The sequence below is a fragment of the Pinus tabuliformis genome, chromosome 7 (genome assembly GCF_031772625.1).
Source record: "Pinus tabuliformis cultivar Carrire ecotype Pingquan chromosome 7, CPIR1, whole genome shotgun sequence".
Classification (NCBI taxonomy): domain Eukaryota; kingdom Viridiplantae; phylum Streptophyta; class Pinopsida; order Pinales; family Pinaceae; genus Pinus; species Pinus tabuliformis.
This window is the reverse complement of record NC_142293.1, coordinates 548,244,308-548,257,123: the sequence shown is the minus strand read 5'-3', so window position 1 is coordinate 548,257,123 and position 12,816 is coordinate 548,244,308.

Sequence of the window (12,816 nt, the reverse complement as noted above, 5' to 3'; positions counted from 1 at the left end):
GCTTTTCAGGAAGAACTTCTGGGAAATGATGTAATCAGTTGACCTTCATCATTTAGGGTATGAAACAACACTTTTAGGGGTTTTAGAGCCCTTGGTTTATTGACATATGTGATTGGGGTTGCAGTGCCCAAATATGTCTATAATAGTTCCCCCATAAAGCATGAGGTCGTAAATCTTCTGATGTCGGGTGAAATGCTTTATCATGAGGATTCGAGGTTTTTCAAACTGGAAGGTGACCTGTACTAAGATACAATACAATAAATTATCTTCATAATATTTTCATGATCTAGCTGAGGTGGGCATTCCCATTCTCAACTTTATAAATTCATTTTCATGTACATAGGACAGACAACCATCTGTGTGGCAGACTAATGATTCTGGTAGAGCCATCATCACTTAGCTTGGATGATTATCTGTGCAGCTATGGTGTACATTTGATGTATTTATTTTCCTAAATATATCACAGCTTGGATGGATAAAACTAGATCTGGGGTCTTCAAACTCATTCAATCTTCACCCGAAGTACAAGTCGATCCATGTGAAAAGATGTTCTGATGTCGAACATGGAAAGACATCACCTGATTACCAGCTAATGATGTAAGCTGTTAACAGGCATGAGAGGAATCACTGATAATGATAATGACCCTCAAGGTACTGCAGTACAATTCATGTGGTGTGAATACATGAGTCGATGTCGAACACTAGGCAAAATCTTTCGGTCAAAGGCCATTGATGTAAACCTGTCGCCGGATGTGAGAAACTTGCCATTGAGGCATGCAAGCTTCAAAGTACTGAAAGGGTTGTTCCTAAGTCAACTTCTTGGATAATGAGTTGATGTCGATAAGAAGTGACCCATCATAGGAGGGCCTTAATGAATCCCACATCTACGACACAGAGTGGAGCAAATGATTTTGTGGAGGTGAAAACAATCTGATGATACAAGGTTCAGGGTGGCAGTCATGAAAGAATGGAGCATGAAGGTATTGCAGCAGATGAGGCGTTAGCTGGGTTGGTGAATTCTCTGAGCGACTTCTCTTGAACATATCAGTGACATTGAAATGGATTGGTAGCATTAACCCCAAATTGGATGGTACGGAGGACCAATGGTGATATGACCAGTGAACAGAATAAACCAACCCGACTCAATCATGGTGATGGAGTGAAAGTGTCATGTTCAAGAGCGACCTGCCACCAATGAAGTTCTTCAACTTTTCTTCCCTTTTTCCCCAGTCATTGTTGACCAGTATCTCTGTATTTTTGTCAAGCTTGAGGAGGACAATATATGCTTGTTCTATAATTTTCCCTTTAGGCAAACCTGTCACTGTGTTAGCGAGCCTAGCGACAGTGAAACTCACTCTTGTCCGTATGGACAAGTTTTTCACTATTGTTTTAACGAGTTTAATGACAAAGATAACTCAGTCCTTTTCAGTTTTAGAGAGCCTGTAAAGAGACAGAAAGGAAACTCCAGTAGTCCTTTTTCATAGTATAATTCCTTAAGTCCGAAAAAGTATAAAATAAGACGAAAGGGATGACGTTTTTCATCACTATAGTGAGCCAAAAAATACAAGCGCTCGATCTTTTTATGTAATGATCCCTCAAGTCCAAAAATATTAAAATATAGAGGAGGGATGGCACTTCCAATCACTTTAACGAGCTGGAGAGGCCAATTGCTCGGCAATCTTTTCATATTTACGAGTATAAAAAGATCTTAAAGGAGACTCGTTGTTTGAAGAACGAGTGATGTTTTCAGATAGCAGCTGGTTCCAGGTAAGGTTTGGAACTTTTCAATCATCGCAGTGTAAATAAGGTGGCTAATAGAATCACTCATCGCAGTTGTTCCTCAAAAAGGCCAACAAACAAGTGGAGGCATATGATCGGCTAAAAAGTGGAGGTGATGGTAAGAACACGACCAAGGCTCAAAAGCTGATAGCAATGCGATCACAAAGGCTATTTACCAAAGTTGGGTTCATTTTTTAATGAGGTTGAACTCTGGGGGAACATATTCTCATTGCTAGGTTTATTTTTTAATGAGCTTGAACTTCGCGTAAACCTGCTCATGCCAGTCGTATAATAAGGATGTATCTAGTTAGTAGGTTCATTTTTTAGGGAGCTTGCCCCATGCAAAACTTTGCTCCAAGCATTTTGTATGCAAGATAGGAACGACGAACTACTATCCTAAGGGTTAAATAACTACTAAGGTTAGGTAGGATAGTTTCCTGCTGGGAAACATTTCCTTTACTTTTCCATCATTGTTGGTCCCAACAAAGGTGAATGGTGGATCAAACCAATCACCTAAGTTAAGCAGCTAAAGTTAGTAAAAACTACGGGGTTAGAGTTACGCTGGTCACTTTTCACTTGCGTAAAAAAGGTTTGCATGCCCCCAGGTATAAAGAGAAGTAGAGTTTCCAGGTTACCATATGGAATTTCTTGCATTAAAGTAAGGTTGTTTTGTCCACATAGCAGTGAAAACACTTCCTTGGCTTTATCCATCGAAATAGACAAAGGTGAATGGTGGGAGCTTCCAATCACATAAAATTTGATGAGGAAATATTATTCCAGACTGATCCCATTTTCCTAAACAGACGGGTGTGTCAGATTGGTCATATATCCTATTAGGAAACCTACCTTATATATGGGCTTTTCCTGCTGAAGCAAACAAGTGCGCATACCCCCTAGGTTTAGTCACATTCACTGAATCACTCGTGATCATCAGGTGGATGGATTGGAGGTTGATGAGGCATTCCTTGTGCAAAAAGACCATTTAGGGATGGAATTTGACTAATAGTTGTGCTTGAACCAGGGAATGAAAGCTGGTCAATGAGCTGGACCATTCTGCCTTCATACGGGAAACACATCACCTGAAAGAGTGCGAAAACAATAGCTCCCATGCTGTAATCTAGATGCCCTTGGACTACCATCATGTTCAGATGAACGGTTCTCCTTCTCAAAGTTAGAGGAAAATTTGGAAGGATCCCTAACGGGCAACTTGTTCCTTCATTGAAGCCTGATAGATTTTGAATCTTAGGCAAAAACGATGGTGAACCAAGCACTTTGCAAGTAGTTAAGGAAATGATACTCATAGAAGCCCCTTCATCTATGATAGTACCAGCTATGATCATTCTGTAAGCTTGTACTATGATTCAGAATGGTACATTAGATGGTAGGCGGGGTCTTGCTAGTAGATTCCAATCAAAGGAAACGACTAGATTTCTTGGAGGAGGGACCGAATAAACGGCCGGATGAATCTCTTGAACTAATGAACTTCCTTCTTGTGGTAGAGGAACGGGTAGATTGCCCCCATTTTCATCGGATTATGTGTTAACAAAAGGAATTTGGATGGTGTCATCCTCATTCTCTTTGGAGACTGTATCATCTGAAGGTGGACCTTCTGAAGACAAAACTAGGTCGACTGCCATCTCAACCTGTCGACTTTGGTTTGGTGTGGACTCAGAGGGTTTATATTCAATGATAGTCATTTCAACTAACAACAAAGGTGTGTCAGTCAGATTTTCAACTAGCGATGGACTTGGCAAGAATTTCTTGAATCCATGAGGAAGTCGTTGTGGTGAAGCAGGACAGTTATCCAAGACTCTTTAGCTTGGTCCAGGAAAGGGCAACAGTGGAGGGCATGAGCGCCTTCACACAACCAACAAGGAAATTTAAATCTTCCCTTTTTCCCATTGACTTCATTTTCACTAGTTGACGGTGTACTCTCAACATGATCGATAGAGGTTGAGGACATTGGATTGTGCAAGCAGGGAGACCAATATCTCAAGATCCGTGGGATGTAGGGACAATCTTGATGATAGTGGTCTCCTTTGTAAATGACACACGGAGATTTGGTTTTGGATGGTGGAGTGTGTGGATTTTCGCCAGATGATGCATGGTTGCCCCCTTTTGCCATTGGCTTCTTCTTCTTCTTCTCCTTCCCTTTCTTCTTCTTCTCAGTTACCTGGCTTTTAGTGTTAATAGTTTCACCAAGCGAAGAAGAAGAAGGAGAGGGAGAAACAAATGAAGTGGAAGGTGGAGGAGAAACTTCAGTATCATCTGGTTGCTGATTTGATTGTTGAGGTTTTACGGTGTTTTGAATGACAGAGGTCGAGAAAAGCCATACTGGCAGGCCAATTGTGAGTCCTGGGAGGGACAATGTAGCCATGTGTGGAGCACCAACATCTCCCCAAGAGGAGAAAGGACTAGGATTCCCCCCAAGGGGAAATCCTTGATTGGTGGACTCCAAATTAAATGAATTTTACAATGCCTTGACACAACTTTCCTTTTCAATTTTTAAGAGTCAAGAAAAAGCTAAAGATGACTCTAGTCACCTTTGATTTTTAATGAGCTTGAAGTGACAAGTGCTTAGATGGACCTTTTCTTTTAAGGAGACTAAAAAGGAACGAAAGTGACTACTCTAGAAATCTAGATAGCGGGATTACCAAAATAATCTCAAAACTACAATATACACCTTGGTGGTAAATTATATAGAAATTACCGAGGACTTTACGTACGACAGTCAATCTTCCTGAATGTTGTGTTCAGTGCATTGCGATCGATAGGGCGGCAGACACGGCTTCCTAAGGATAAAGGATATCAACCTATTGTGGTCTCCTAATATATACTCGATGGTACGTGAGAGCACAATTCCGTACTGGCACTTTTCGTATCAAAGAGGATGAATCACCCAACCTATGATGAAAATGATAGTTACCAGGCTTTATGACGCCAGAATACGTCTCTAGCCTAGACTTCTAGATGTTGTGCGTTAGGTTCCAAAGCGTTTTTATGTTCATTGAGGTTTATTTTATAGTTGATATTTCTTAAGAAGTTTTCCTTTCAAGGTTCACCACATGATGTAGATGTACAACTCCTAAATATGCAATCTAAAATGATAAACAATCGTTTATTTTCTTTTAGCAATGAAAATCCTAGCTACTAAGGAAAGAAAAATATGATTCTTTCAACATAGAGCAGAGAGCACACACTAAATGCACTTTTCCTAAATCAATTTCTGCATGCAATCTAAATGCAAATGCACATGCATGTATTTGTTTTTCAGTTCCCTTAATGTGAGAATGACAAAAAGAAAACTAAGTACAAATCTGAACTACTTTTCTTCAAAGCGACACTTTAACAATTTCTTTTCAAAAACGAAAGGAAGACTAAGACGACACTTTCTCTTTCAAATGGAAAAATGTTTTCGACACTTCAAAGAATTCATAATTCAAATAAAATACAATGGCAAAAGTGTAATCGACTATCTAAAAGAGGAAGACTTTACGACACTCTTTTTCTTGACTGAAAATGACAGTTGCGACACTTTCGAATCAAAAGACGACAGTTCAATTAAGCTACTATTTGCAAAGGAGGACTTTAAATGATGAAAAATACATAAAAAAATTCACAATTTCTTATCAATCGAGGCTGAATAATGTAAAGGAGGAAGGTTTCAATAGTGATATACTGGTCATAGACATCAAAACTACTAAATAGAGCTGAAAACAATGAAGAAAAAGCAAAATCTGCAGGTGGAAATAGTCTCATTCAATCATCGCACCTGTCCTTAAGGGAAACATGGATGCATCTCACCTGCAGCACATGGGAGGTGCAATGCATCTAGACTGCTAGTGGGAGATAGTGCGATGGTCGAGGGATGAGACTGAACTTGGTTTTCACCCGCAGTTTGCAGCTAAGTTCAGGGATTTAGGCCGAGCTTATGACAGGCAGTAAACACAAAGTATAGGGGCTGACCTAATGAGGTTATTGAGCTATCACCAAGGCACTTAGGATGTTTACAAGTCAGATGTTGAGTTCATAAACCAACCTAGAGATTGACTAAAGCAGCTTTGATCTACTTTGCAGTTGCATAGCAAAAGCAGTTCGAAGGCTAGCTGGCTTAACTTTAGGCTCCGTCTATAGTTTATAAAGTAAACAACAGTAACAAACAAACAAACTATTCACTCCCCAACGGAGTCGCCATTTTTTTCCGGGAAAACTAGTGTCCATTCAGAGCTGCTAGTCCCACTAAGACAGGTAGCTATCTTAGAAACAAACAATTCAAAGTAACTTGTGTTTTCCTTTATGAGAGATAGATAAGAGAGAAGCAGAGAGCACCAACCTCAGTCTTTCGCTTGGCTCCTTGCTTGTTTCCTCTCGCCTTTGATAGAGCTTCACCACTCGCTTCTCACTTGTCCCGCTTCAAAGAACGCCTGTAGAGTCAAAGAAGCAAAATTACATCAAAGCATAGAGATTTATAACCATAAATAATGTAGAATTAGATGTAGATTATCCATATCAATGCATACACAAATAAAAGATTCAGAAATATACAAGTATATGGAGGAAAACTCAAATAACTTTATTGATAGAAGTGGTAGAAGAGAGGATTACAACCCGGTTGTCTGATCCAACATTATCCTCCTAGCATGAAAGCCCTCTTCACCTCATGAAAAAATAGATCACCCAACAAATACAATGTCTCAAAGAGAAACCAACAACACTTCCTTATAAATTACAAAATGCCAGCCTCTGGATCTCTAGGATGAGGGATCCATATATAGATATTTGCAGGGGGGTGAGTCAGCTTCTGGGATTTTGATTAGTGTCATTTCACTGATAGTTCTTGGTTCCACTTGGAGATTTCATGATCTCTTACTCATCCCTGGGCGAATTCAAAGAGGCAAGTGTCATATGAGTAGTTTCTAGAAGATTTTCTAGGTTTCCACCTAGAAAACTACCTCTTCCATTTGTCTGATTTCGCTCATCGCACCCTATAGAAGGGCTTTTCAGCATGCATAGCACCCTTTTTGTGTTGCTGGTGAGATGCATCGCACCCTTAGCACGGAGCAGTCTGTATGGTCCAGTTTTGACCAGTTCTGAGTAGCTTTTCAGGGAGAACTTCTGCGAAATGATGTAATCAGTTGACCTTGATCCTTTAGGGTATGAAATAACACTTTTAGGGGTTTGAGAGCACTTCATTTATTGACATATGTGATTGGGGTTGCAGTGCCCAAATATGTCTATAACAATGTGGCAGATTCCCTAGGATTTAAGCCACAATTTCAGGCCCAGAGCCTAGGTCACTACATACAATTGGATGACACCTTCATAACAGTAAGATAACATGGAAATAACAATACTAAAGAAATTGCTAGAATAAGACCTTGAATGGACCCCTAGTAGTCATGATGGTAATATCTTCAAACATATGATGAATATGTAATATATAGGTCTAAATAACAGATCTGAGCATAGGGGTCTCATACTCATCTCAGATTCACTATGAGGCATTGTTTCCTTGTCACTTTAGTTGTAGTTTCATCCGATAGGCAATAAATACATTGTTCATTCATATACAAGTAAAAACATGACGGGATTGATACATAACCATTGTCATAGTACGTATTGATAACGAACATAGTCAGAACAAAATTACCAAGCAAACAACAGCCATATAATCCACATACAAACAAATATATTACTTATGAGATAACAAGAAGAAATAACCTCATATTAATTATGTGAAAGCCAACCTAGTATGGGACTACCATGTTTCAACTGACCGTAGACATGGTTCATCCAAATCTCTCTTCAGCTAGTCACCCCCATGCCATATTCCAAGAATCAGTATGGGTCCCATAAACACATCAATAAAAAACCATACAAGGCTTCCAGAGGTGATCCACCTCAACCCATCAATAGTGATTCCACCTCATGGTTGGACATCACAAAACAAACATCAAAAAGGTCTCTATCTAAGCCTTCCAAGGCTTCTAGAGTGTTTTTCCAATCAAGACTTCCAGGACTAGTAACTCAACCGACAACTTTTATCGGGCTTCGAGAGAATTTGTCCAATCAGGGCTTCCAAGACTATTAAATCAACCCACCAAGGGCTTCTAGAGAATTTTTCCAACCAAGGCTTCCAAGACTAGTAACTCAACCCAATATGTTACAGGGCTTCTAGAGTGTTTTTCCAACCAGGGCTTCCAGGACTAATAACTCAACCAAATCTAAGGAAACATGAGAACCAACCAAAACAAAAAAATGAAATAAAGCCACAATATCCATGGCTATCAAGGAAATTGCAAGACTAGGCAATACCTTGTCAATCCTGACCATCCTCCATTCTAATGATGCATCATGACCAGCAAAACACATGCATATGCCATGCATGCCAAAACTAGTGAGAAAACCATACATGCAACTCGAGATCTGAAAAGAAATCCAGTTGGAGATGTTGATCTTGATGTCCTCTTATGCTTTCTGGCTCTTCCTTTGCTTGCTTGCTCCAAAACTCCAAGTATGCCACACTCCTCTAAGAGTGCTCCAAGAAAACTGTAAGTGTCCAAGAGTATGAGAGAGAGAGAGAGAATAGAGGAGAGGTATACCAAAACCTATGAAAAGCTTACCAATTGATCGTTAGAAGCCTTTTTATTAATGAGCCCTCTATTTTTTTCATTTTTCATTATTTTGCTTCATTTTCCTCATCACATGCAACATGTGACCTTTCATCTCCCTTTTCTCATAATTTCCATTATTTTCATAAATGAAATGGCAATTAATGATTCTTGTCTTTCTATTGTAGTGGCTACAACCACCCCCCAAATTTTTGCCTTAGCTTCGTTTTGGAGGCTCCCTACCAACCTCTCATAGCAACATGTCTTACTTCATCAAGTACACAAGCTTTAGTGATTTCCTTGCAAAATGACAACCTGTCCATCAAAACTTGCTCACAGGTTGTTTCATTAGACTTTATCCAGCTGCAGGATGAGGAGCTCCCTCAAGAAATTGCACAATTATGAAGGGAAACCAGCCTTCCCTCCAGAAATTGTGCAATGTTCTCTGGCAACCTACTCAGCTCCACAATTACACAAATCTATCTGTCATGTTCACTAAGAAAATTGTGCAATTCCTCCTAGTAGAGCTGCTCAGCCTTCAAATCGTGAAATTCTAGGTAGTAGTTAGTTTCTCTACCCAGAAATTGTGCAATCTCTCTAGGCAGCCAGCCCAACCCCCTCCCAGAGATGTGCATTTCTCCATCCCAACTGAGAAAATTGTTGCATGTGTAGTTGAGTTGAGCAGGTCCCTTCGGGATAGAGCAAGACTGATTTTGATGAATGGATGCTCCTCCCAAGGCATCATGCAAAGGAATCCATTGATTCGGGGATCTATTTATAGCAGTTGGAGGTTACATGCAAGGTTAATTTCAGAAACCTCCCACGAAGTGTCTGTTTCCCTAGATTTATGTCATATGTGTCACAACTTTATTTTATTGAAACTCATTAATTGGATGCCGCAGAGCTCATTCCTCACATCGATCTTGCAGCTATGACATCCCACATTGCTTCTAGGAGTCATCGGCACATTCAACGTAGCTGTTTTGGGTTATCCCCCTTTTCATGTCTCGTGCTGTGTTTCTGATACTTTTTGTGTTTTTCTTCACATGAATGTTGTCTACTTGATTTTAGTGAGCACTTGCTGTCATTTTGATACATACTATCTTGTACTAGCACCATTTTAGTCTTTGTTAACATCTCACTGATGTCACATGCATGAAAATGTTTTTGCACGGACGCTCGCCATTGCGGTGACTCACTTCACACACATGCATGCCTTCCCATTTCTTGAATCCTGCACTTGTTGTTTTCATGAAGGATCATTCACTCTTGTTTTCACTCATCTCATAATGCATTCACACTTCTCATGTTTTCGGTCACCCGTCGGCCGGACTGGGATGCCTTGCCAAGGACTATGCCTTTGCCTGGTTATCACTGCGCATTTCCAGAAGCAAAGACTCTACCTTCCCTCCAGAAATTGTGTAACTCTAGCCATGCACTGACCTCTAGGCTTGCATTGTCCAATTCTTGGCGTCAATATCCTGTTAGCCCTAGAAACTGTGCAATGCAGTTTTCTAGTTTCATGTCATTGTTGACTAAAATTGTGCGTTGCGCAGTTTTAGTTTTCAGCAGGTGAGGCTGGACTGTGCATTGCACAATTCCAGCAGTCAATCATCCCCCTGATAGCCTGGACTATGCCTTGTGTATTTTTGGCAGTCAGTCTCCCGATCTCCCAAAAGAAATTGTGCGACTTTCATGATTAGTCACACAGGTATGTTGGAAGTCAGTTCTCAAGTTCTTTTTGGTTTTCGACTGAAATATTTCTTAGCATGAGTGTTTCCATGTCTCTAGGTATCACAGGTGTTCATCTACCTCTCAAAAATACAGATACAATAGTTTCCAGGAGAGAAAAGTCGAAGACACCATTCAGAGCTCACTTGGGGATGCAGTCGATCAAGTGCCTATGAACTTACCTACCCTCCAAGGCATAAAGTTGTTCATAGACAAGGACATCAAGATATGATGGCATCAACATCATAGCAAGAAACACCATGAATAACAACTGAAGGCAACATATTGGATGCAATGAATGCAAGTGGAAGGTTGTTGAAAACACAAAGGTCGAACAAAGTTGCAAGCTCAAGCAGATCCACTTGTGATGATAGCAACTTTGGAGACTCAGACTATAAGGTGATGGCACGACATGAAGATCATGGGAAGATAGAGAGAGGAATAGAGAAGGAGTTTCATGTGCTGAAGCAACAACCCAAGGAAGAACAGGAACTGCATAGATGAGAGAATGAGTTGCAGTAGGAACAGGAATAACAGGCAACAAAAAATGCACTCAAGGATGAAACTACACCTATACAAGTTATAGATCCATCCCAGTAGCTGGCAAAGAACAGACATGGTGAGCATTTTTGTTGATTGCATGCAATGGTATTCAGTAGTATGCATGTCATTGTGCACACTCATGCAATCCCACCCATTCAGCACACTCACTGAGACAAAGACAAGAAGCAATTCCGAGTGGAGTTGAACATGCAGTTGATAGTTGATGCACATGAACACCATCACACACTGGAAGACTAGCACAGACCCTATGCATCAATGTGTTGCTAGCTTAGCGTCACCTAAGAAGACCATACGCATGCCAGCAGCCGATTTGGATGGAGGAGCCATACCAATGCACCTAGATGCAACAGAGGCAAGAGTTCACTTCAGCAAGATGTCACCATGGAGCGCATGCACACCATCATGGACAATGAAGCTTCGCATCAGCTCACCACCTTCACCATCACAAGCATGTCAAAGAGTTTGTTTCATCACAACGGACCGAGTATCAGTGATGTCTTGCATGGCTTGTTCAAGCCATTTTCTCACAAGAGCACATGTGCATTGTAATGTAATGTCTTGTCAAGTGGGAGTTCAAGTGTCAATAGTTGGATGGAAGAGTCATAAAGTAGATGAAAAGTCATGAGGGTAGATGAACCGTCACAAATGGGAATCTCAAGGGTAACCCCACCCTTTGCTATGAATAGAACCTCATAACTCATTGTAAAGGATTTTGGTCTGCCAAGCTTCCGATAGGACTATCTTAGAGAAAACTTGGATTTAATTGTAATGATCCTTGACTTCTCCACTACACAGAGCCAGTATATCTCTTTGGAGGAGTAGGAGGTTGTGGCTGTAATGTTCTGCTATAGGAACTAGTGGTTAGACATCGATGTATTGTATGACCGGAACTTACACTTATTAATATAATAGAGCTAGCATGTTTCATGCATATGTTGTATTGTATTCTATGCCATCTAGTTAACTCTAAATGATATATGTATTTTTTTTCTTACGCGTGCATGTATGGACTTTCCTATTTATGTATGTATGAATCTTTCTGAAATGTGTTGCTGGTTTAACCATCACTTTGGATTGCTAGCTAACTTGCCTTCCATGTTGTGATGCATCTTTGCTCGTGTGTTCCCTTCTTAACTCAATGCTATCACAGGTCTCCAAGGGCCACACTCATCTCAACCCCCGTGTGTTTGAACCTCTCATGTGCCTTCCTTGACTTGCTGCAACTGTCACACCCTTGCTACCAATAGAGACAACTTACTTTCCTCTATGTGAAATTGTGGTCAAGGAATTACAATACGACCCATTGTTGGGACTCCTACATCAAACGGTCTGAGGTCTAATTGGGACTTGTGACTGAGGAGATCCCCTTACATGTTGGCAGTTCTAGCATCATCAACATTTTTGCACTAAAAGGAGGGCCAGATGACAAGTTGAGTCCTCACATCTATTTTGAATCTCTACATATCTATCATGACTAACAACAAAGTTTCTCTTTCGGAGTGTATGTCTTATGGAAACAACTTCATTATCTTGGAAAATATATAGGATAACTTGTCACATAAAATATTTGATGCTGGAGGCCATGTCGCCTTGGTTAGGCACAAGGTCACCATTGTAGGCTCATGCAAAATACATGGAAGCTTTGAAGAGTACATGACCTGCGCATTCTTCGTCTACATGCTTCGAGGGCACCCCATGCACTAGTGTGCTCATCTACTCGAAAAAATTATTCATTCTCTTTCTCATTTGATCACAGAGATAGACCATGCTTTCAATCAATTTAACCATAAAGCATTCGATCAAGAAATTCTGAAATTACAAAAACCACCCGATGAATTCGTTGATTAGTTTTACACACGCTTTTGTAATATTGCATATCGATTTCCCGAAGATGAAATTGCTTGGGAATTTCTTTATGGAATATTTGAGTATCTTCTTCTCATATCCAAACCCGCCTTAGCACACTTCGGTGATGGAGCTGCTCCATCATAGGCAGGCATAGTTGTTGTCACAATTTATTGTCCTCCTTCACCTCCTCAATCAGCTCCACCACCGTGGAGTGATGTGGGAGATCATGCACACACACATGTTGAACTGTCACATCCTTCCACCCCACCTGCTCTTGATATCT